At 41.9% G+C, this 12,884-nt stretch overlaps 1 long non-coding RNA gene across 1 annotated transcript; it reads right to left on the reverse strand.

Moving 5' to 3' along the window:
* Positions 1–3,460: 3,460 nt before the first annotated feature.
* On the reverse strand, positions 3,461–11,500 carry LOC116408715. The gene is made up of 2 exons (XR_004221174.1): positions 11,460–11,500; positions 3,461–3,778 (listed from the first exon to the last, which is right to left on the reverse strand). It is a non-coding gene; the product is annotated as an uncharacterized LOC116408715 (long non-coding RNA).
* Positions 11,501–12,884: the final 1,384 nt, after the last annotated feature.

The following is a 12,884-nucleotide window of genomic DNA, read 5'->3' on the forward strand; positions in this document are numbered from 1 at the left end:
TGGTTTTTGCACATGGTTTTGCTCTGCCCTTTGCTGTGTCCCCCACCCCATGAATACTCCATATACTCCCATCAATGGCGTAACTAGACATTCCCGGGGGCATGCAGCCGGGCAACCCAACCACTCCCCCCCTCTGACACCAGTGCGAGCATCAAGGGGCCCCGAGGGGGCACCCTCTGCACCCCTGGTATTTACGCCACTGACTCCCATGAAGGGAGTGTATGGAGGTATATAGGGGTCCCCATCCATATCCAGTGGTATAACTATAGAGGAAGCTCCCTGTATTATTATATTATAGCTTTAGCGAATCCGCCTCCCCACTACTACCTGAGAGCTGTTAGATGAGGAGAGGGGATGTGAGGCAGGGGTGAGTTGGAACGTGAGGGTTGGGTGAGGAGAGGAGAGGGGATGTGAGGCAGGGGTGAGTTGGAACGTGAGGGTTGGGTGAGGAGAGGAGAGGGGATGTGAGGATCAGGTGGGTGCAGAATGGGGTGGGTAACGATTGCGTTGCGTGCCAGGCTCCTCCAAAGATGCCACCGTCCCTATCCCTATAGAGTACTTATGCCCAGGGTCTGCAAGTAGGGGTACCCCTAAATATATATGGCTAAATATATATGGCTCAGTGTCAGGAAATAAGCAGAGAGTTTTTTTCCCATTTGTAACAGCAGCGAAGAAAAAAGAAACCCCCAAAAAACACAGGAGTACATTAAATAAATGTTAACAAGACTAGAACTTTGTGCAGGCAACAGAACTGAGTTACAAAAGTGGAATATATATGGAAAATTACAATCCTTTAGCACAAATGCATCTATTCATCTATCTCCCAAACAAACACAGAGAGAGGAAAGCGAGCTTGAGAGTTGGAAATGAAATCCAAAGAATAGACACAATGAATATGTCGTATTATTCCTGTGAGAGTTACGCAGCTTCCACTATCACAAAAACACCGAGATATTTAAATGCATTAACTGAATTATTTATAAATTCATATACAAGATACCTGATCATTCTTTTATGAGTTTGCCAAATCAAAGGCAAGGGATCTGCAGTGCGAAGCCTGATTTGTGAGAACAGCGGGCGCATCAGAATCAAGAGTTTAATGTAACTATTGTGGTTTCGAGAGAACAAAATCTCAACTGAACCAGGTTCCTTAACTCTAAAAGTTCATTTTATATCAATGCTGCATGGCAATTCAATGGCTTAATGAAGTTTAAACTTCGGCAGCCCCCTACCATTAGATATTGCAGGTTACATAGGGGATGGTGGGAGTGCTCCAAGGCTAATTATAATTAAGCAGTAAAGAATAATGGAAAAGGGGATTGATCAATGCACATACCCTGGCCCCATGTTTTATCAGTAATTTATTCTGTGCAAGTGCATACATTCTCAGAAACAGGGTTTTTTAATTACAAGATTATGATCTTAGACTAAGGGAATCCTGTAATGGGTTAATGTAGTATGTTATATCAGTTGTTATTATTACTACCAGTCACTAGGTTCCCCTTGAGTGTCACTAGAAAGGCAAGGGCATTGGTAGGCTATATATGGGGGAAAGCAGTTGGTCACTTTCCCTCTGGCTAGTGTAAGAATATAAGAGTGGATGAGGTCAGAAAGCCCAAAGACATGTAAAGCTGATCCATATAGTCAGGTTAGCTAGTGATAGGTCAGTAGGGTTGCCACCTCACCCATGTAACACTAGCAACATATTAAAACCATAGGGGGTAAGGTGGCAACCCTATAGGCCAGATATGTGGAGCTTACTATAGATGGTGGGAGATAGATGAGCAGCTGAGGCTTCACCATGATGGAAGGAAGGGGGCAGCACCCTTGTGGTACCTTGCCAGTCATTAACTCTGTGTATTGTACAGCCCTGCGGAATATGTTGGCGCTTTATAAATAAATGTTAATAATAAAAACAATAATAATAATAATAATAATAGTACATTGTGTATAATACATTGGGAACTGAGTGCATAACTGAGAACTGGAGAATCTGTGCTAGTGACTGTAAATAAAGATGTAATTGAAGTTTCTGTAAGCCATGTAGGCCTACAGTGTCTTCCAGTTTGTTTAACTATGTTCAGCTGCATCTGCCCCCCCCCCCCCCCCATAATGAAGATGTGTTCCATAAAGCATATTTTGGCCATTCACTGCCTTACAAACCACCATATGGTGGGCCCAACTATTTACCTCTGGTCATATTTTTAAGGGGCCCCATTGCAGGTCACCCCCCACACCGTGGCGCATGTGTTTGAGAATGAAAGTTGAGCCCAAATACCTTGACCCACTGATGATATTATTAAGAGAATGGGGCACAAGGTAAAGGGTGAGGGGCAGGCACAGCACTAAGGCAGCTGTTCCAACCATAAAGACAACTTTTATTACATTCTCCCTCGCTTCGTAATTTCTGTTCCATTTATACATCATTGACCTTGAAAGGGGGGGGATGAAATGCTGATCCTTTTAACTTTTGCTGAAATTTATGTTCATTTGCCCCAACACATTCTGTGTATGGGGCATTATTAATTCCTCCTTTTTTCCCTGTTTATCAGGCACCATAATGTGCTTCAGTATTTATTAGCCATTCCTCTAGTTTATGACAGACCCAAGGGACACTGCTAAAAATTTACTATTTATGAACCTGTCTCCAGCAACTCTCTAAAAAGTGCTAGCAGAATTAAATAGCGGATTGGGAGAGATAAGAAATGTTAAAAAATGCAAAGCAAACGGGAAGCCAATGCGAGGAAGTCTTCATAAATCATATTGGGCAGGTTACCAGATTCTGCATTTTAATTCTGGCAGCCATCATAATGCCGACGCTTGCCCCATAGTTTTCCATTCACTTGGTTAAATGATGCTAACCATAGATTTTATCTACAACAAAAATATTGGAAAAGGCAAGGCCATCTCCCATAATAAAACAGTACCTGTACTTGATCCCAACTAAGATATAATTACCCCTTATTGGGGCAGAACAGCCCTATTGAGTTTATTTAATGGTTAAATGATTCCCTTTTCTCTGTAATAATAAAACAGTACCTGTACTTGATCCCAACTAAGATATAATTACCCCTTATTGGGGGCAGAACAGCCCTATTGGGTTTATTTAATGGTTAAATGATTCCCTTTTCTCTGTAATAATAAAACAGTACCTGTACTTGATCCCAACTAAGATATAATTACCCCTTATTGGGGGCAGAACAGCCCTATTGGGTTTATTTAATGGTTAAATGATTCCCTTTTCCCTGTAATAATAAAACAGTACCTTGTACTTGATCCCAACTAAGATATAATTACCCCTTATTGGGGGCAGAACAGTCCTATTGGGTTTATTTAATGGTTAAATGATTCACTTTTGATAATAATGCCGACGCTTGCCCCATAGTTTTCCATTCACTTGGTTAAGTAATGTTAACCATAGATTTTATCTACAACAAAAATATTTGGAAAAGGCAATGCATTTGGTTTCATCAAAGCTTATTTTTATGATAAGGAATAAACATAGTGCATTATTTGGAAAGCAGGCCATCTTATTGAGCACTAACAGCAAGGAGGAAAGATGCTCTACATGCTTGCCCCGATCTCCATCTGGTAAATTAAAAATGCATTTCACCAATTCCTGGCTTCCCGGTCCTTCGGCGCTTCTCCATCTGTCAAGGCGGCTCGTCATTTTTCACATTCTGTCACTCTCCTAATGGCTTCCTCCGATAAGTGTCTGTTGTACTTAAATAAAGATCCTGGGTACAGCGCAGGCAAGTCATCTGACAGACTGTAAGATCTATAACACAATAAATATAGCTATCATTAACAACAACACATTGAATTAGATGTGACACAGCGCTGAGCTGCAGCTGACAAAAGGTGGAAAAGAGAGGAAAGAGGACCAAAGAAGACAAAGACATTAATTAATGGTCATACCTGTACATATATATCCTGTTTTGGGGGTCTTTGAAATTATAATGAATCATTTGTGGTTTATCTAGTGCCAGTGTATTCTGCAGCACAAATTCCCTATCACGCATATAAACACATAGGTATGGGATCCCTTATCCAGGAACCCAACAGTCAAAGCTCCAAATTATGGCAAGGCCATCTCCCATATTAAACCAGTACCTGTACTTGATTTCAACTAAGATATAATTACCCCTTATTGGGGCAGAACAGCCCTATTGGGTTTATTTAATGGTTAAATGATTCCCTTTTCTCTGTAATAATAAAACAGTACCTGTACTTGATCCCAACTAAGATATAATTACCCCTTATTGGGGCAGAACAGCCCTATTGGGTTTATTTAATGGTTAAATGATTCCCTTTTCTCTGTAATTATAAAACAGTATCTGTACTTGATCCCAACTAAGATATAATTACCCCTTATTGGGGGCAGAACAGCCCTATTGGGTTTATTTCATGGTTAAATGATTCCCTTTTCTCTGTAATAATAAAACAGTACCTGTACTTTATCCCAACTAAGATATAATTACCCCTTATTGGGGGCAGAACAGCCCTATTGGGTTTATTTCATGGTTAAATTATTCCCTTTTCTCTGTAATAATAAAACAGTACCTGTACTTGATCCCAACTAAGATATAATTACCCCTTATTGGGGCAGAACAGCCCTATTGGGTTTATTTCATGGTTAAATGATTCCCTTTTCTCTGTAATAATAAAACAGTACCTGTACTTGATCCCAACTAAGATATAATTACCCCTTATTGGAGGCAGAACAGCCCTATTGGGTTTATTTAATGGTTAAATGATTCCCTTTTCTCTGTAATAATAAAACAGTACCTGTACTTGATCCCAACTAAGATATAATTACCCCTTATTGGGGGCAGAACAGCCCTATTGGGTTTATTTAATGGTTAAATGATTCCCTTTTCTCTGTAATAATAAAACAGTACCTGTACTTGATCCCAACTAAGATATAATTACCCCTTATTGGAGGCAAAACAATCCTATTGAGTTTATTTAAGGTTTAAATGATTTGAATCAAATTATAAAAAGATCCCTTATTTGGAAAACCCTAGGTCCCGAGCATTCTGGATAATAGATCACATACCTATATAAACCATATGTCAGTTTTAGTCAGTTTTACCTGGAACTAATTGATCTGGTGTTTCTTTATTTTGTTGACAAGGATTTTGCCACAAGATCACAATAAGGGCTATGCACAGAAATCTGTCCCATTTGGGGTGTTTTAATGTCAACTGGTTGATAAGATTCTCAAATATGATCCCAACATTTTTAATAAATAAATTAGACTCTTAAGTGGTTGGTTTACCATTAAGTTTATTTAACAGGTTCATTAATCAGCCTTTGTACAGGATCCGTATTTGGCTAAAACAATTGGATTCAGTGCATCCCTAATACTGACCCCATAGCTAAGATTTTGTTTTATGAATTCAGGATCTGCAGTGAACTGAATCAATGTGTGGATGTCTCTCTTTAGAGACATTCTATTTCTGTGCTCCTATGGCCACAGGGCCAATGGGAAGCTTTGTGTCAGATTCTCTCCTAACAACTAAAAAGAGATGTTACCATCAACAACCTTTTGCAAAGGGAAGCTTATAATGGAGTCCCAATACATACTGTAGATGTCAACACCGAACATTCCAAGTGTTCTCTATTAAAGGTTTTCCCTGATTTTAACTCAACCCTAATCATGACCCCTAACAGTAACTCAGCTTTACCTTTAATCAAATATAAACCATGCCAGTTGTCCAAGGCCCAAGCAAGGGTCATTCTAGAGCAGATAACTTTCTAGATGAGGCCACGAAAGGCAATAATATTTAATGCCGCAACTGCAGGTTTTTGCAGTCTATCACAAAGGTGGCTGTTTCAGTTATTTATATCATAGCAAATGCTTTGAGAGGGATCTGGGGAGAACAGCAAGACAGCTCAAAGGTTTTCTTCAACATATAACAAAAGTGGGGTATTATTCTTTCTCATAAAACCCACTGGTGCCACTTACTGCACAATAACAAACAGAAGGGTTAGACCTTATGGACACATAATGTGGGGAGTCCGTTGAGCTATGAGGGTGGTTGCTGGATTCCCAGGACGCATAACATGTTCTATACCAGTGCTGTCCAACTGGCGGCCCGCGGGCCGCATGCGGCCCGCGACCCCCCTCTGTGCGGCCCCCCACCTGTCTGGCTGCTTTGATGGCTTACTCTTGTGTAAGCTTTAAATGGTATCAGTACTGTGATTAACTGCCCCCCCTGCATGGTTCTCACCTCAGATTCAGGCTGTAATCAGGCTGTATTGTTTATACATGTAATCCCCTGTGTTGTTCACACCTTTAATCTCTGTATTGTTAACCCCCTGCAGTGTTCACACCTCAGGCTCAGGCTGTAATCACCCCCATTGTTCCCCTGTTCACACCTCAGGAGCAGTAGAAACCCACAAATAATCCCTGCATACTACAAAAAGAACATATACTGAGGTGGTACTGCAATTAAAAAGTTTTTTAATATATAGTTATTGTGCAGACTGTAGGAGCAGTGCCAGCATTGTGTCACTGTATGTTGCCTGTGTGTGCCATACACACCTGCAGCATAGGGCAAGCAGAGTATGGCACACACAGGCAGGGTAGGGAAGGCAGAGTTTGGCACAAACCAGCCAAGAATGGCACACACAGTGAAAGTATGGCACACGCAGGCAGGGTAGGGAAGGCAGAGTATGGCACACGCAGGCAGGGTAGGGAAGGCAGAGTATGGCACACACAGGCAGGGTAGGGCAGGCAGAGTATGGCACACACAGGTCAAGTATGGCACAAACCAGCCAAGAATGGCACACACAGTGAAAGTATGGCACGCAGGCAGGCAGGGTAGGGCAGGCAGAGTATGGCACACACAGGCAGGGTAGGGAAGGCAGAGTATGGCACACACAAAGACAGGGTAGGGCAGGCAGAGTATGACACACAGGCAGGGTAGGGCAGGCAGAGTATGGCAGGTTTTTGCTGTACTACAACCATTAATATGGGTATGGTCATGTGATAACATGGGTGTGGTTTCAAGTGGGTGCGGTTTCAAAAAGGGGAGTGGTCAAAACTGGCTTCCATTATCGGCCCTCCACCACATAGGTCGGAAAAATTCCGGCCCTCGGTACCACAGAAGTTGGACAGCACTGTTCTATACAATGTAATTCAGCACATATATACAGGTATGGGACCTTTTAGCCAGAATGCTCAGGACCTGGGGTTTTCCAGATAAAGGATCTTTTCATAATTTGGATCACCATACATTGTCTGCTTAAAAATAATCATTAAATAAATCATATTGGATTGTTTTGAGAAAAGGGAATCATTTAACCATTAAATAAACCCAATAGGGCTTTTCTGCCCTCAATAAGGGGTAATTATATCTTAGTTGGGATCAAGTACAGGTACTGTTTTATTATTACAGAGAAAAGGGAATCATTTAACCATTAAATAAACCCAATAGGGCTGTTCTGCCCCCAATAAGGGGTAATTATATCTTAGTTGGGATCAAGTACAGGTACTGTTTTCTTATTACAGAGAAAAGGGAATCATTTAACCATTAAATAAACCCAATAGGGCTGTTCTGCCCCAATAAGGGGTAATTATATCTTAGTTGGGATCAAGTACAGGTACTGTTTTATTATTACAGAGAAAAGGGAATCATTTAACCATTAAATAAACCCAATAGGGCTGTTCTGCCCCCAATAAGGGGTAATTATATCTTAGTTGGGATCAAGTACAGGTACTGTTTTATTATTACAGAGAAAATGGAATCATTTAACCATTAAATAAACCCACTGACCACCATAAAACAGGAAGTTTTGATGCTGCAAACCGGAAGTGACATCATCAGAAGTGGGCAGGGGTAGAAGAAAAAATTTAAATATGTTTAAAGAATAAATCATAGATAATATAGAGTAGAAATATAGATAAGACCTGCAATCTGACCTGAAACCCTCAGACCTATATCTGAAAATCCTACCCGTAACCTACAAGTTGCGGGTACATGTCCCAGTGGCTACATGTTGACTATAATGAAGTACACATAGGCTGTGTCTTTTCAATATAGGTGGCATGTCCAAGCAGGTCTTTGCATATGGTACCAAAGAGCCAATGTGGGCATCTGGAGAATGAGGAATGATCTGTAACATATATGTAGTTTAGCCAATAGCCTGCCAGTTACATATTTAGATGATGTATTTCATCACCTTTGCTTTATAGGAAGCCTACATTGCCCTACTTTCTGGTACAACATTATTCTTAGTAGCTTTCTCACCATGCTATCAGCTCCTAAATATCAACGTTTCTATTTTTGGATAACTAATACCAGTATAGAATGTGAATATATTCTATTTTTGGAATTCCTGCATACTTTTAATCTTCGGTACATATTTTCCAAAGAATTAGCATCCTGTTATTCCTCAGTCTAAAAATATTGTCAACCGGGTCAGTGCTTGGCTTGATGAATGCTACCTGTTGTCGCTGCTCTCCAGGGAAAGCTGCATTGGCAGAAGACTAATAGCTACATACATGCCTAGGTTTATACTTATTTTAGCTGCTTATTATAGGTTTGCTTTCCAGAGGCAGAAACATTGAAACTGGGTTGCATCAAGCATAAAAATATAGAGCAAACTCTGGTTCTGTGTATTCTCCCTCTAGAAAAAGATTTTACATGAAAATATTGCTCACTCCGTCCAGCGAATCATTTGTCAGAGATAAGCTTCATGGATCATGCCAGCCGGTCGTGAATCCCTCGAAAGGGCAGTTGTTTTGTTCAATTAGTTATAGACGTGCTAGTGTCTCCATGGGGGAACCCAAGGTGCTGGAATTCATAGAAAGGGATCCCTCTGAACTGATTATAGGAAGGGGGGAGGAAAAATCTAACCTTAGCCCCAACACATAATGGGGCACAACAAAGCAGCAGTTGCAAGTAGGCATGGGGGCACATTTACTAAGCCTCGAATCCAAATCCCGAATGGGGAAAAAACGGATTGGAAACGAAAATTTCGCATTCGGATGCTTTTGGACGTTCGTGGATTAGTATATGTGCCCCATGGTGTAAGATAGAAATTTAAAATGACTAGAAACAGTATTTTGGTTCAGAAGAGACTTCAATATATTGAAATTGCAGCACTCCCATTTCATATTCATAAAACCGACTTTATTTTACATATGGCACAGGCACAGCAAGTTTTGGACCTCCTGGTCTTTTCTCAAGCTAACAAAGAATCATCTTGAGAAAGGACCTGGAGGTCCCGAAACATTGTTGTGCCTGTGCCACATGTAAAATAAAGGTGGTTTTATCAATATGAAATGGGAGTGCTGCAATTTTAATAGATATCAGTTTGAAAGTATGTGGAGGTAAAGATATGATGCTGCGTGCACCCCTCTGATAAACCTCTCACAAGTGTGCGGGAAACCCATTGTATTCAGAAGTGACTTAAGGTCCCCATACACGGCCAGCAACCTATGGGTGGGTGATATCGGGAGAATCCAGGGTAATTCAATCGTTTGGCTCTGGGGCCAAACGATCTAATTATAACGACGGGCATAGGAAAAGTCGGTCCGACTAGATTTTCTAACCTGCCCGATCGAGATCTCGCTGATTTCAGGCCAGAGTGCACATACACGGGCCGATGCGACTATCGGCCCATGTATGGGGACCTTTACTCATTTGTTTTATGCAAAGCATGAGGAATACTGGAGAGGAAGCCCACGATTGCTCCTAAAATTTCCATTTATATGGAATACACTAGAGACTAAGCCTGTGCAGTTTCAACCACAGCTAAGGCAGTATGCTGTATGGACTATCAAATGCAGACCATTTTCACCCTTGTTGGGGTTAGGGTTGCAACCTGCCCAGTATTTCACTGGTCTAGCCGGTAAAATACCAGCTAAGGCTGGTTTTACAAATTTAGCAGTAAGTAAATTAATAATAACTAGTCCTTCGGCCCTGGCATGTCTCTTATCTGCCCCAAATCCCCTCCTGATCCACCCCAAATTCCCCTATGATAGTGATATTATTGGAATCTCCGTATATGTCATTACCATGCCCCTTACATTGCAGTCAAACTGGAGTGTTGGGGCCCACCAGGGCTGGAACCTCAGGGCCTCCTTCTGACATTGGCGTACTTCACACCACATTTCTTTTGCCTTCTGGGGAGCAGGCTTGGACAAAGGATCTGGAAAGTGGGGGAGAGGGGGCACCCGGGGCGGGGGAGCTGGGGTAGCCTGCGCAGGGGAGCAGGCTTGGGTCAGCAGAGCCAGGGCCCATGAGGGTTAGACCCACTAATTTTTTTCCTGGTGTCCCTCCAGCGCAATCTGACCCTGGACCCACCCCCACCCAGGCGGGTCCAGGGTCAGATTGGGCTGGAGGGACAGTCCAATGTGTTGGCTGAAAGGTAGCAACCCCAGCTGGGGCTCATCAGAGAAATAAATAGTATTTCCGGTGGGTAAGCATCAGCTAGGCCATTGGTAGAACAGCCATTCTTTTTGAAGCCCAGTTGACAATAGCAGACTTACAAGTGGTTGTAAAGCATACAAGGATGGTTCTGTAAGGAAGGAGTAAACAAGGAAATATATTCAATAACATTTGTCATGAACACAAATATATATTTAATATATATTTTTTATGTGTTTATGTATTTATTTTTACATATAAAGGTTGTAACTGTTCACACAGCACCTGAAAAAAAATTATTTCTTGGCAGCCAATGCTAGAAAGCCTTGAATCTATTTTGACCCCTATATAACAACCCATCTTACCTGTATGTGCTTAGTAGACATGGGACTTTTAGCCCTATCGTATTTATATATTCTGCAGTAGAACTTCCAAAGCAAACACGTTTTCTCCAGCGCAGGGTAACTGAATATTACATTTAAATCAATACAAAAAACTTTTTTTTTTTGTTACTTGCCCGGTAATCCACTTTGTGCAGAGGTGTATTCTATTCTTCCAATTACAAAACAAAAGCTATGGTTTTCATAGTTATTATGAAAAGATTGATTTTTAGATGTACGCCATGGCTCTGGAGTCAGTTGGGGGGGGGGAGTCAGGTTGTCAGGTGGGTTCTGTCCCCACTCTATTCTTTAAATAACAAGCTCCTCTGTTTCTATTATTTCTGGGACATAGTACAGGGGGGCTCATTATACAAAGCTTATTAGGTGTCCTTGCTTTGCAGGGGGGATTACAGCCAATAAAAAGCCTTCTTTGAAACTGCAGACCAGTAAATGCTCCCTGTTTGTTGGTGACTAGGAAAACTGGAGCAATTCCTAGATTTCCAGACATTGTGAGGGAAGAATTTGGGGCAAAGTTTAGCATTACACTTGAGGGACACCCCCAAAACATGGTTATGTGTAGACTTGGGGTGAGTCCCACTCTTTACTACACGGTGTTTAAAAAAACGATACCCCCAGAATGAATACTTAACCAACAGATAGTTTATATCATATTAAGTGACCTATTAAAGAATCTTACCAAACTGGAATATACAGTATATATCAGTTAATATTGCCCTTTTACATCCTTTCCCTTGAGCCACCATTTAGTGATGGGCTGGGTGCTCCCTCAGAGATCAGCTGACAGGAAATAATGCAGCTCTGACTGTAACAGGAAGTAGTGTGGGAGGAAAAGGCAGAACTTTGCCCAATCATTGGCTGATGGGGCCTAGCATGTATGTGTGCCTTGGTGGCGAAAAAAGTATATTTTTAGGAAAATGGCTTATTTAGATGAAGCAGGGTTTTACATATGAGCTGTTTTATCCAATACATTGGTGGGGGGTATAATTTTCTCTTTTACTAGAGCAGCAGTAGCAATAAACCAATGGTTGCTAAGCCAGAACAAGACCGGTTGCTTGGGTAAGGGAGGGTGTTGTTGATGAAGGAATATTTTCAAGTCACAATAATGTTCTGTAATATCAACAATCAAAGCTGAGACATTCACTCTCTGGGGAGCCCACGGAGCTCATACCGCTTCATTTGCCACAAATAACTTTTATCTAATCATGCAGCGGCTGAAGCCTTTTCCCCATAAAATAGTGCAGAGAAAGGGCAGTGTTTAACAGATTAACGGTACATCAGGTACCGACAGTGAAAAACAAAATGTGCCATAAACAACATACCAAAAAATACAAAATAAAGCCAGAAACGAGAGTGGGAAGAGACAGTTTTCATCACATGAATAAAACGTTTTTGAAGTTGAAAAGAATTTCAACAACATTTTGCAATGAAAGGGGTTGGTCACCATTTTACCATGATGTAGAGCAGTGCTGTCCAACTGTCGACCCCCCTCTGTGTGGCCCCCCACCTGTCTGGCTGCTTTGATGGCTTACCTTTGTGTAAGCATTAAATGGTATCAGTACTGAGATTAACTGCCCCCCCCCTGCATGGCTCTCACCTCAGATTCAGGCTGTAATCCCCCTGTATTGTTTAAATATGTAATCCCCTGTGTTTTTCACACCTTTTAATACCTGCATTGTTCACCCCCTGCAGTGTTCACACCTCAGGCTCAGGCTGTAATCACTCCCATTGTTCACTTCTTCACACCTCAGACATAGGTACTGTAGGCAGAGTATGGCACATACAGCCAGCATAGGGCAGGTAGAGTATGGCACACACAGGCAGCATTGGTCAGGGAGGGTATGGCACACACAGGAAGGGTAGGGCAGGCAGAGTATGGCACACACAGTCAGGGTAGGGCAGGCAGAGTATGGCACACAGAGGCAGTGTAGGGCAGGCAGAATATGGCACACACAGTCAGGGTAGGGCAGGCAGAGTATGGCACACAGAGGCAGTGTAGGGCAGGCAGAGTATGGCACACACAGGCAGGGTAGGGCAGGCAGAGTATGGCACACAGAGGCAGCATAGGGAAGGCAGAATATGGCACACACAGTCAGGGTAGGGC

The sequence above is a fragment of the Xenopus tropicalis genome, chromosome 2 (assembly GCF_000004195.4).
Source record: "Xenopus tropicalis strain Nigerian chromosome 2, UCB_Xtro_10.0, whole genome shotgun sequence".
NCBI lineage: Eukaryota > Metazoa > Chordata > Amphibia > Anura > Pipidae > Xenopus > Xenopus tropicalis.